Raw genomic sequence first — 13987 nt, forward strand, 5'->3', positions numbered from 1 at the left:
CTTGTATATAACCAAGCAGATACTACAATTACACATTTCCAAGATAAACAATAACTAGTCCTCAAGTAAGTGGACCATTTGTCACACAGAGTTCATCCTAACTTTATTTGGTAATTGGTGTATTCAGCCAGAAGAAAACAAACTTTTCATGTCTTTATGATAGGAGGTAGTTTGGCAAACTCGAGCAAGACACCCATTGAAGTTAGGCTCCTACCTTACCACAGAAGCTGTATATAGGAATACAACCTCCCTTGATGTTTACATTTCACAGATAGGGTTCTCTGGTCATTGTGAAAAACACAGCTGGGGAAGAAAGCCAACAAAAGGCCTATCTAGTTGAAAAAAGGATTCATATACATTTTAAAGGAAGGAGAAAGTGCTTATAATTACCAGTTTTCTAAAATAAATGCTCTAAGAAAAAATTGGGATAGGTGTCTTACCTTCTTTTCAACAGGGAGAATTAGGCTTCTTATTTTTAATTTATTTGCATTTAGTATATGCCAGGTTATTATTTTTACCATAAAATATAATTTCCCCATAACATGTAAATAAATAGGAAAATTAACAAAGAACATCCAAATAGTGAAGTTATTAATTATTGATTTATGCTGTATAATTCTTTTTCTCATCTTTGGGAAAGCAAAAGGCACAAAGTTGCTTGTCTATGTTAACAATTTTACTCCCTTATGCATAGATAAAACTGATAATCTACTTAATAGACTTAATAGAAATAGCCTCCATGGTTTATAATCACTCTCCCTAGTTATTAAATTCTTATTCTAAATAGCTGAAAACTAATATAAGTATTGGTAACAGCTCTCTTTCCCCTATGCTGCTCATTATTCCCATCATCACTGCATGGATTTTAACATGCATTCAAGCTTTACAGACTGTACTGTTCCTATCCACAGCCATCCAACTAATGGATTTTCAATCTTAACATTACTCATACAAGCAACATATTTCACTGATTATAGAGGTTAACTCAGCTAATGATTCAATTAAAGCTACTAAGGGAATATTTAATTTTTGAAAAGAGATCCTCCATACAGCATACAAGAAATATCAGAAGTACTTATATCTGTATGATATTCTCCAGTGTGTTTTAACTTTGGAAAGCTTTCTTGGACTTCATAGCACATTAAGAAGAATGAATATGACATAAGGGAAAATTACCACAAGTTTCAATGTTTTGTAAGATGTAATGACATATTTTATGGTAATGTTAAGATTACTGTATTCACTAAAGGGAAGTTATAATACAGTCACACATTTTTTGATAGATCGAAATAAATTGCATTAGATAACCAATAAAATTTCTTTTTCTTTCTCTTAAGAGAAGAGTAAATTGGCTTAATTCCAATATTTCTTTCAGACCTACCTCTCATTCCTAAAAATTAAGTTTGAGTATATGTTTTTTTAACAACAGACTTCTCATAACACCAATATAGTTGGTCAGCACAGTCAACAGTCTAATATTTTAGTAATATGTTCATTCATTCTCACTTGATCGACTTTCAGATTACCCATTTAGTGATGCACAGAACACATGGCCTCTACTGAAACCACAGGGTGAGATGAGGGGTTGTCGTCATTAGTGCTGAGGTGTGGTGAAAGTTCTGAGTCTCCACTAGGCTTCCTCTGCACAGCCACAGCAAGGAGTGGAAAGGGTGCCTCCTTACTGTTAGGTGGAGGTGAAAGTCCATAGTTTGGACTTGGTCTCCATTGACCCTGAGAGTGAGGTTTTATACTAGCTGGTGGGGTTGGAAGTCCTGGTCCCATACTTGCTTTCTTTGACACCACCCAGCACAAGGTGCCCCCACTTGTCCTTGCTGGCATGGATGGGGGTCAGGCCACAGCCTTTTTTGCAGTGTTTTGCCTGAGTAGAGTGGTCATTATCTACAAGCTTTGTCTTGCTACTTTCTCCTTCCCTGGTCCTTCAGTTAGAGAGAGCAGGCTTCGCTGTTTTTTTGTTTTTGGTCTGTGTCCATTGGCATTTCCAAGTTACCTGCATCTTCAGCTCCAATCATGGAATATATGAGAGAGAAAGAAAACCCAGGGACTCACTATCATATTGGTCCAAAAATTTTTGTTTGGTCAAAAAGCATTAAATTTTGAATTATCTTGAGGGAAATATCTTCTTTAAAATGTTGAATTTCTCCATTTAAGAAAAAGATATATTAGGTTAAATATATAAAATATTTAATATTTAATATGTTGACCTATTAAAAACTTCAATTTCACTTATTTAGTTCCCAAAGTTACTTACTTCTTTTTTTTCTTTTAAACAGCACACCCATTGGGAAAATTAGTGGTTAATCCTTAACAGAGCAAAATTTTTTTTTCTCTTCTGGAAGGTGGCATACTTAATTTACTTAAATAATATTGTCTTAACATTTCTCAACATTTAATACTCATATGAACAGCTATATATGTTCTAAAGCCAAAATAAACTATAACATATATAACAGTGGGATCTGGACCAACCTTATGTTATGCTACAACTCAAGAAGGGAATATGAACAGAAATGTCTGCTGGTGAGAAACTCTCCACCCTTAGATGACTTTGCTAAGAACCCAAGTGGTATTATTAAGCTTCTCAATACACTTTCAAAGGATGGGAAAAGTGGAGGAGACACTTATTATTTTTAGTGCAAATAAGGTGACTTGGTCTAGAAACTGTGCAGGCTACTGTGTTTCAGGAACTGACTTGAATATGTCACTGCATAGATGAGATGATACCAGCTTGCTAGTTTCAGTTCAAACTTCTGAAACAGCTACTGCATTTTAGCTGGTGCCAAGCCACATGAAAATTCCATGAAAATTCTGTTTGGCTTCTTTCAGATTTAGTAAATCCACCACACTGTCCCTCCAATTACTAAGATTCCTCATCTGGAACATGTCTGGATAATGTCTGAAAGAGAAAAGGTTTCTCTTTTTTTAATATTAATGACTACTTACTCATGTCTTAAAAATCATATTTGAGTTTTAAATCTATTTATTTCTCCAGCTAAAAGTTAAAAATAAGGCTTGATGTAGGTAAAGGAAGAATGGGCACTCTGATTTCTATCAAACTTACCCAAAGAGCCACTTGTCACCTATAAAAGGTATATGTCCCTCCAGCTTTTGTTTGTTGGGTTGAAAACTGACCCCTGTACAGACAGGGTAAGGGGAGACCAAAGAAAGAAGCAGACTACTCCAGATTGGTAGGTGGCAATTTCAATACGGGAATTTACTTACAAGGCTTGTCTCAGGCTGCAGCAAGATGAGTAGATCTCCTCACCCACCTACCAGAATCTTAAAGTTTATATAGAGGTCTTAAGTGGGTTCAGTCACTTATACAATCCAGATGGTCTCAACACCACATCACTGTCTCAAGGCTGTGTCCTTGGGCAGCTTCTAACACGTGTAAGGCAAGTGGAGGGCACATTCCAAGGACGGGGCAGGGGTGAGGAGCCCCTGATTCCCTGGGTCCAGATTTTAGGTCAACGGGCAGTCACATCCTCTCAATGAACTCTTCCAACACTGATAAACCTGTACAATTATATCATTGTATCATAACGTGCTAGCGTTGTCATGCTTGGATTGGATACTCTTGACTAGGTGGAAAATTATCATTTTCTGTCATCTCTTTCTAAAAAACAGGGGGAAAAACATGCTGATGGTATACTTTTATTGTCAAATATAAAAGTAGTTTCAATAAAAAATGCTCTTCCAGCTAATTACTGTCAGAAAGAATAATTTTAAAACTCAAATGATCATTTTTGGCAGCTATCCTCTAACATTTAACTGGTATGTATTTATGAGTCCTAGAGAGTAGGTAAAATCATTTAGATACTTGGAGATATATTTTGAAACCTGTTCCTCTTAGACTGTTTCTCTGCTTGACATTTTGCAACTCTTGGGTATGACGTTAAGAATTTTTAATGATTGCACTGGATGTTGGAAATGCTTTTGACATTTCAAGGCTAAAATGTTCATGTAACACCATAGAGCCCCAAACTTTGAGGTTTTGATTGACACATAGCCCAGGATTCGAGCAGCTTCAGAGTTATGTTTTGAGGAAATATTGGCCCTGCCCATAAACACAGCCTTGTCTTATCTTGTACCATATGTGAGATGGCCCTCTACTCAGGCACGTATCCTGATTAGGGCATCTTATTTTCATAATATTTCATTCCAAACTTCAATAAATCAATTGTTTGCCAAAGCAAATGTGTATGACCTAAATTGTCAGCTTAGATGATCTGTAATTGTTTCATGGAAACTTGCCTAAAGGAAAAGCAGTCCATTAATTCTAGGCATTTTAACTTTTATCTTTGAATCAAATTGGGCCATCAACAAGCTACAATCCTGAACCATGCAATTTTGATGGTTTATAGAATTTTTTATAGAGAAAGGGCTTGAGGATACAGGGAGGGGGAAGTGTAAGCTGGGACAAAGTGAGAGAGTGGCATGGACATATATACACTACCAAATGTAAAACCGATAGCTAGTGGGAAGCAGCCACATAGCACAGGGAGATCAGCGCGGTGCTTTGTGTCCACCTAGAGGGGTGGGATAGGGAGGGTGGGAGGGAGGGAGACACAAGAGGAAAGAGATATGGGGATATATGTATATGTATAGCTGATTCACTTTGTTATAAAGCAGAAACTAACACACCATTGTAAAGCAATTATACTCCAATTAAGATGTTAAAAATTTTTTAAATAATAAAATTAAATTAAATTAAAACATAAAAAAAGAATTTTTTATTTGACTTTTGATTAGGTGTTGTTTAAACTTCCACTGAGATACATCATATGTGTAATCCAAGTGTCACCAGTTCCTACAGAGCATATCATAAGTTGACATAAATTTCAAATTTGGCCAGCTAGTTTGGCTGGCTTGACCAGCACAGCAACAGACTGTCCAGCCCCCTGCAAGTGTTACATCCTCTTACACCAGGTATATCTCAGAGTCCAGAGAAGGTGTCCTATCTATGTCCTACTTCCACAGTAGCTGTGAGGCTGCGCCAGGAGCTATCACTTATCAGAACCGGCCTCAGGATGTCTTAGCCCTTCTGCCTCCTCCACCAAGCACAGTATTTCTTGTGGCCTGTGCCATCAGGGCCTCTGTCTTACCCCTTCTTTCGTTTCACATTAGGATGCCAAACCTGACAGGTAGTCTATAATAGTACTAGAGAACATGGGCCTCCTTTTATGTCTTATGTTAGAGTAATTTCAAAGCAGTATTGCTTGAACCACAACAAATTACATAAATAGCTATTTTGGTTTTATTTACAAGCTTCTGTATCCTTAGGACCTGAACACTTACTAATGTGAACAAGAACATTATTATTAGTGCTTTTCTGCTTTGGTAATCTTGACAATAGTGATGGCTGGCTATTTTCAGAGTCATGTCTGGCTCTTCTGTAGCACTTTCCTATACACCCAACAGAAACTATTCTTGCTTCTCCTCCGGACACGACACCATGGCAGCAAAGCTTCCTTACAGGGTGATGTGCAACGCAGGGAGGGGGAGGAGCCGATGGCTCTCTCCTCAGGCACTTGTCCTGAAACTTCAAAGTACTAATGCTTGTTCCCATAGTCATTTATGAACACAGCTCATGTTTATGATGCTAATTCATCTCCCTACTGAGTCCCCTAAACCAACTCAAGAATGAAACAGTGTCTGTAATGATAGCCTTTTCATTCTCTCTGTTGGTTTTGCTGGCTGATGTTCCTGCACCAAAACAAATCTCTTTCCAACCTCACAAAATCTAAAGCATCCAAGCAGAACACCACATGCAAATGAACACCAGTAAGGTCACAGGCCCACAGGCTCCAGAAACAGTAATTCATTTCCAGCTCAGTTAGAAGTCCAGTCTCTGGCCAGAAAACATACATTGCAAAAGTAATGAATAAAGAATAAATAAAGTCTGCAGTTCTGCCTTCCCAGCTTCTCTCTACATAAACTGGGTTTGGCTTTCTGACCTCCAATTTGCTGTACTCCCATGTTTAGTTGCAGAACCAACTGCTTTAACTTATTCTTTCTGGTTTAACATTTCTCAGACAATGCTCTGATTCTGAATAGGCTTTAAGGCCCTTTTTCCTTAACTGTCCCCCAGAGGCCACAGGCTGGCATTGCTGTGCATGTCCAGCCTTGGAAGTTTAGTGACCAAACATGTGATGGCAGGCACAGTGGCAGGCACATAGTAGGTGCCTGATGAAGGTTTGCTGGTGATTCTGAAGTCAGTACCAATAATAAATTACTTTATTTTATTACAGAATTGCACTGTTCTGCAGCTGTTTCTCATCGATTTCTGTCACACTCTATCTTTGAGTCACATTCCCCAAGGCTTTGGCTGAGCTACTACCTGATTGAAAATTGGACATCTCTGGAAAATGTGCTGAACTTTTTTATGACAATAGTTTTTTTGGTGGGGGAATAAAGGAGGAAAGTTGTTGTGTCACTGGTGTGTGAAAATGAATACAGCTTTGACAATAGAAATCTGTTAGATAGCTCAAAATGCCATATTCACTGGGTAGTAAAGGCTGAGACAGCATTACACATAGCCAAAGGCTTTCCTAGATCTAGCTAAGTACATTAACCAAAAAGCAGCCTACTTGGAAGAGTTGTACAAATGTGCATTAGATCTGTTCTAGTTATAATCAAACACATAGGAAGTAAATCTGTTTATATCTTTAAATATGAATGACATTCCTATGCACTGCTACTTTGAAGAAATATCAATTACCTCGGAGTTACTGAAATTGCTTTACCAAGGATATGCCTTATATTTTGAATCCCAGTTGAAGACTTCACTAAGCATCAGTATAGCTCTTAGGAGACCTGAAAAATGACTACATTAATGCCATGTCATTAACAAGTTCTACTGCTTACAGGACAGTGGTAACTGACCATTTCTTCTATTTAAGCTTAGACATTGCACAACCTTTGGAAATCCCCCACCCCCACAATTTAAAATGGACCTAGATCATTTACGAATGTTATGCAATGTCAGCATGTGCTACATCTCTATTTAATTGTTAGCTCCTCAAGGGTAAAGACATCGTTTCCTAACCCTCTGTTCTGTTCACTGTGTTACTTACAGCATCATTATTTCTTCAGCAGCCTCCTAATAAACACTGGTGACTCTATTCCTCCTGAAACATAGCACTTTCCCAGGTTATCTTTGAGTTGATTTCTCAAACTCCATAAATCAGGGGTTCTTAAACTGAGGCTCATGAACAGAATTCAGGAAGGTATATATTCTGATATGGAAAAGGCTAACATTTTTATTTTCATAAATCTCTACTGAAATTTAGCATTTACTTCAACTATGAAGGTAGGTAACAGCACAGAGTAGTATTAATGGTATCTATACCTTCGTAACTAATAGAAATCAGAGGTTATTTTACATTGCTTTATAGTAATTTCTGATCTTTAAGTTTCCTTCATACTCAACTATTTGAAATGACATGAATGACTGGGGATGCCACTAAATCACACATGGTTAGAGCTGTCCATTTACAGATGCTAGCATAACCTAACTGCCAAACTGTGGGCAACTCTGGGCCTGGTGATCATTCAAGCAACTAACAATAAAGTTGCATGTGTTTATATCAGTGATTCAGATATCTACCTTCTTTCCAGTATTCCATGTCTACAGTTGTTTATTGATTAATATATGGAATGAAGTCAGTCAAAGTCCACCTTAGACCTAAGTGTTCTTACCTAAACTAAGCAACAACAGTTTGTACAATGATGTGCTTAAAAAATTTAAATTTAACTTTTAACTTGTCTTGTTTGTTAATGGATTATAAAGAGGTATACATCTTAGCAGATCATAAAAAATTTTAAGCATTTTCTCTTAACTCTTTTAGTACGCTACAAAAATTTCAATGAATGTATGTTCCAAGGAATAGAAAATAATGGATGTGAAAGCAAATCCAGATCTCTCATATCAGTGATGACTCAGAATCATTGATTAATTGATCTTTTTATTTTACTTTCAATCTTCTAATTGATTAATTTGTCCACAAAAGAGAAAAACTTATAGTCATGTGTTAGTAGGAGCCAAAGAATTCCATGAAGACTTCCCTGTATGGCTACTGTAAAACTTTTCAACTTTGAGAAGGGAGAATTGCTCTTTGCACCTATTAACCTTTCAAGAAGTGGATAGAGTAGTAAATGGCGAAAATAGAAAAGTACAGTTAAACCAAATACTTGGCTTGTAGACAAAAGAAACATTTTCTCAAGGAACTGAGTCCAGTGAAATCAATTCTGGGGTATAGATGGAATTTTTGTGATCATTTTAATTGAATACACATTTAAGGGCTCATTTTTCAGGGATTAATTTCCAAGGTCTCTGTACCACATTAATATCTAGAATTTTCCCAGTAAGAATTATCATTTATTCAAGCTGAGCCTTTGAACTGAACTGAATTCAATGCTCTAGGAAACAAAGTCACCCTGAGTGAAAGTCAATTGTTGAGCAATCAACTGAAACAGAAACTTCGTGTATGAGACCGTTGATTACTTACTATCGGGCTGGATAGAAAACACTTTACTATAAGTGGAAGATTTGGTCACACCATATGGATATGACGGTTCTATATAGTTGTTACTTTGACAATAGACTTTGCCATAAATAAACAAAAAGACAATTTATCTGAGGCATTAAGATTCATCCCAGTAGAACATTGCAATTATGCAGTTTCTCTGTGACAGAAGTACTTTCATGAACTCATAAATCTATTATACACCATTTCCTATAATACTGCTTTCCCACAATTTCCCTTAGCAGGTTAAGACCCCAGCCAGACATTTGATATAAAATGTGATGAGAGCATCTGGGTTACTAAGGAGTTCTAATAAGTCTTTGAAGATTACAGGAAGTAAATAGAACTGATAACAATGTTTTTAGTTCTGGACTTTGTTTCTATTTTACCAACTGACTAGAAATAACAATTAGACCATAGGGTGACAGATTTTGGAAAAATATTCACAATGAAAGCAAATTTTATTTTACTATCTTTTGTATTTAGTTTCACTTACCATAACACTAGAGTTTATACCAAATTTGACTCATTTGGCTTAATTTCACACTTAAGAGACAATGTAAATTTGGAAATCACACTTACACATAGCATAGAGTTTAAATGTCATGCTTATGTTTTTGTTAGTTTGCTTTCTTTCCAAAACTCCTGGCAATTAATAAACAGTGGACAAAGTGTATAGTTTAAAAACAGAGCTCACCAAATTGCCTAATAGGTTATACAAGGATGTAAGAGAAAGTGTGGAGTCCAGATAACTTCACATTTTGGGTCTGAAAAAACTGGATTTACAATAATGAAGGTTCAGGAAGGAGGAGATTCAGAAGTAGAGTTAACAACCCAGTTTTGGATATCTCAAATTTAGATGCCTATTAGCTATCTAAGTAGAGATGGTAAGAAGGAATTTGGTTTTAACAGTCAAGAGAGGGGTTAAAAACTGGAGGTACACATTGGAAGCCCACAGCACATAGATGTAAAACTTAAAGCCATAATCAATGGATAGGGTCTCTTAGAGAATGAATGGTTAGACAGAAGAGAATAGGTTCCAGGCCTAAGATAGAGACCACTCTAAAACTTAAGAACTGTAAAGGTGAGAAGGTTCCAGCAAGACACTGGGAGGAGTGGTCATTGTGTTAAAAAAAATCTGGAGAATGTGGTGTGAAGAAATGTTTAAAGAAGAAAGATGAAATCAGAAGTTTCAAATGCTACAGACAGATCAAGTGAGATGCAAACTAAGATTTGCCCTTCGAATCTGGCAACAAGTGTATCACCAGTAACCTTGATAAGAATGGTTTCAGTGGAGTAATGGAAAACAGGGCCTGTTTGGAATGATTCAATACAGATTAGAAAGTAAGGAATTGGAGAGAGTGAATATACACAGCTCTGTCTAGGAGTACTAGTACAAAGAGAAACAGAGAAAGGAGAAGCCTGTGGGAAGAAGATAAAGTTTCAGGATTTGCACTTGTTATAGTTGTTTTAAAATGGGAGATATATACTATGTTTCCATTGTGATGGAAATGATCCGGTATAGTGAGAAACACTGATGACTTAATGAGTGGGAGGATAATTGAAGTATAAAAGTCTTAAGTAGGTGATGAGGGACAGAATCCAGTACACAAACAGAGTGACTTTCAACTGGGGGTTGTGGCGGGGGAGGCTGGGTGAAGAGAGTACATTCATTGTAATGTAAGAAAAAGAAGTATATACAGTGTATTATACATACAGGTCACTTTCAGGAAGATGTAGAGGTTCTTTGATGATTACTTTAATTATTTTGTTGATTTAATAAGATAGGTCATCATCTAAGAGTAGAGAGGCAGGAGGGATAAAAGACTGAAAGAGAGTAGACAAGATATGAAATAGTATCCTTAGAAAATGGGCATGTAAATTGTTTACGAAAATGTCATAGAAGTATTAGACAGCATTGGGGGTTGAACGTGAATTCTGTGATTTAGAACCTGAAGTGAGACAAGTCAGCTTGGCTGTATTTTCTCCAGCTATACTGCTCTGATGTGTATCTGAAATAGGCCGAGAGTTCTGACTTTAACAAGCTTTGAAGTTTTGTCAAGAGGAAAGGAGAAATTTAAAAAAGAATTACGGATATATGCAAAAGAGTGATTATAATAGTGAATCATGAAATCTAATTCTGTAAAAGAAAGGAAATGAGGATATAACATGGGTGACAGTGAAAAGCTAATGAGAATATATTGGAGTAGTGAGTCCAAAGAGCAGTCAGAATTGAGGTGCTAGAAAAAGATGGAAAGATGAAGTTAGTTGTCCAAGACAGGGATACTTGAAGTTAAGATTTTAGATGGGTTGTAGCTATTGCATACAATAAGACCTGTAATTCATTAGATTATTTTACTGTGGTAAGTGGAGGGAAAAAATCATAGAAGTGAACAGGTCAAGAAATTAATAAGTCAGAGTATTGAATTTATTATATAGATGATGGACATGAAATTGAAATTACTCAGGTTGAGAATGGGAATAATGGTGAAGAAAACGATCTTGAGACATTTGCTATTATCATCAATAAATGAGGATAAAGAGCCATTAGGAATGAAGACGACTGGAAAAAGGAGGTGTAATAACATGAGAATCAAACCTGGGTTTTTTTTAGAGGATGAAGGAACAGGAGAAATGAGGAAAGGTGGATTTAACACACCTCTAGTAATCTGTAGAATGTCACGACCTGAGAAGGCTGCAGAGGAAACTAGCTTTCAATTAGAGCAAAACCAAGGATCCATTTATGGAATATGCAGAGCCAGGTGGTAAAAAGATTCTGAGTAACGAGAGATGCCTATGAGCCTTGGACTTCTTAAGTCTGTTGACTAGAGTAACCAGAAATGGAAGGCATCATGAAGTAATTCTCTTAGAGGGAAGTTCCTATTTTAGCTTCTATCTTGGGACAGTTAGTTCTCAGGCTGTTTGTAGTGGTAAGTCAGCAAGCGTACATGATGGTGATAAAACTGATCTTACCAAGAACGTGGAGTACTCTACGCCCTAATCCAGTTCTGTAGAGAGAGACTGTTGAGAGTAGGGGGACAGCCTCGCTAGGAGTATAAAAAAAAATCAAAGGTTATAAAATGTAGCATTTATATCTCAAAACTCATCAGATCCTATAGGGCTTTGCAATTACAATGAAGTGCATTAGCAGAATATGGTGAAGATCCGTTATTGAATTTTCCAAGATAATTCTGAGTTGTTAAATGGAAGGTTGCTCTTTTATGGAAAATAGTAGACTTTTGCAGAAAAAAAGGTTAAAAATCTTTTGTTAGTAAAAGTCATGTTTTTTCATTACTGTATTCTGAGGTATAACTAAATATTTAGTGGAGGTGGTAAGAAGGAAACAGGTGACCCTGGAGGGCAGTGGAAAGGCAATGAAGAATTCATTATTACAGGAAAAAAATGATCTGTATGCAAAAAAATCAGTTTCTGCAAAAAATTCAAGACTAAAATAAAAGTAATTTCATTACTTCAAAACCTAATAATATGTGACTTTAAAAAATGTTACCAAGAATAATTTCTGACAGCCCTCTACACAGTCTACCTCTCTGAACTGAATGACAAACTACGAGTCTAAAAACATGTCCAATGTTCTGTACCAATCTGCAGAAAGACTGTCTAACATTGGATAGATCATTATAGATGAGGTGTGACTATCAATCAAGTGGATTTGTTGTTCCAAGAAAACATCTGAGCCCATTATTCAAGAGACAAGATTTTCATTTCCATTGCTGTCTTTCTGCCTACAGGTCTGTGCTGCTCAGAATACAATATGTGCATTAGAGAGAAATGCCCAGTTTAGAGAAACAGCATCATCTTCTTTCTAACTCTAGGAATAGGATGGCAAATTACCAGTAAAACATAGACAGGATTTAGAATGAAATCTTACAAGCTTTATTTCTACCATCCATATGAAGAAATCCTGTAATTTCTTTAATTCTTTAATATGATTCTTTAATTAGGAAATAATTTTTCTAAGTGTAATTATGAATTTATTCATTGACTCCTTTATAATTATTTTATTAGCATCCACTCTTACCACACACTGTGCTAGGAACTGCAAATATAACGGTTAACAAAATAGACACAATTCATTCAGATAGACAGCCACAACAAACAGACACAATGAATAAATAATTGGAAATTATAATTAATATATAGACAAATACCAGGTTGTCTCAAAAATTACAATACCATAGGGACATAGTTTAGAATGTGAAGTCAAGAAAGTTAAATTTAAGCTTATATCCCCACAAGTTACTTGCTATTTACTTTTATTTACTAAATATACACCTGATGGATGGAAGAATGGATATTACCTGTACGGAGATTACTATAGGCAAAGAGAAGAGGATGTGCCAAGGTCCTGAGGCAGGAAAAAGAGAAGAAAATGTCATGCAACTAAACTAACTAAAGAGGGCTTAGGCCTTCCCTGAGTTGAGAGATTTTTCTGCTGGTGTTGAAGAAGCAAGACACCATAATTTCTACAGCTGCAAGTAAATGCATTCTGATAATAACTATGTGATGTTGAAAGAGGATGCCAAACCTAGGATTATACTGAGCCTGTGCTGACATCTTGACTGCAACCTTGTGAGAGCCTGAGCAGAGCACCTAGATAAGCCATGCCTGGATTCCTGACTCACAGAAACTATGAGATAATAAATGGCATTATTTAAGTTGCTAAGTATATGGTAATCTGTCACAGAGGAATAGAAAACTAATACACTATACAAATGAGTTAAAACCATCTTGGAAAAGTTGGATGACTCGACCTGATTTCAAGATTGAGTATAAAGCTTCAGTAATCAAGATAGTGTGGTTTTGGTGCAAATATACACAAATAGATCAATGAAACAAAACAGAGAAAGTAGAAATAATCACCAAAATAAATAGTTAACTGATTTTTGACAGTCACCTAGGCAATGCAATAGGAGAAAAAGTATTTTCAGGAAACAATACCAGATAGAGAGCTTCAAGATGGCGGAAGAGTAAGACGTGGAGATCACCTTCCTCCCCACAAATACATCAGAAATACATCTACATGTGGAACAACTCCTACAGAACACCCACTGAACGCTGGCAGAAGACCTCAGACTTCCCAAAGTGCAAGAAACTCCCCACGTACCTGGATAGGGCAAAAGAAAAACGAAAAAACAGAGACAAAAGAACAGGGACCGGACTTGGACCTCTGGGAGAGAGCTGTGAAGGAGGACAGGTCTCCACACATTAGGAAGCCCCTTTGCAGGAGACTGCGGGTGGTGGAGGGGGGAGCTTCTGAGCCACGGAGGAGAGCGCAGCAACAGAGGTGTGGAGGGCAAAGCAGAGAGATTGCCGCACAGAGGATCAATGCTGACCAGCACTCACCAGAGAGGCTTGTTTGCTCACCCGCCAGGGTGGGCAGGGGCTGGGAGCTGAGGCTTAGGCTGCGGAGAGGGAGAGGA

Source organism: Delphinapterus leucas, chromosome 9, assembly GCF_059928025.1.
Source record: "Delphinapterus leucas isolate spDelLeu-1000000601 "Yukka" chromosome 9, BTC_Dleu_Yukka2, whole genome shotgun sequence".
Classification (NCBI taxonomy): domain Eukaryota; kingdom Metazoa; phylum Chordata; class Mammalia; order Artiodactyla; family Monodontidae; genus Delphinapterus; species Delphinapterus leucas.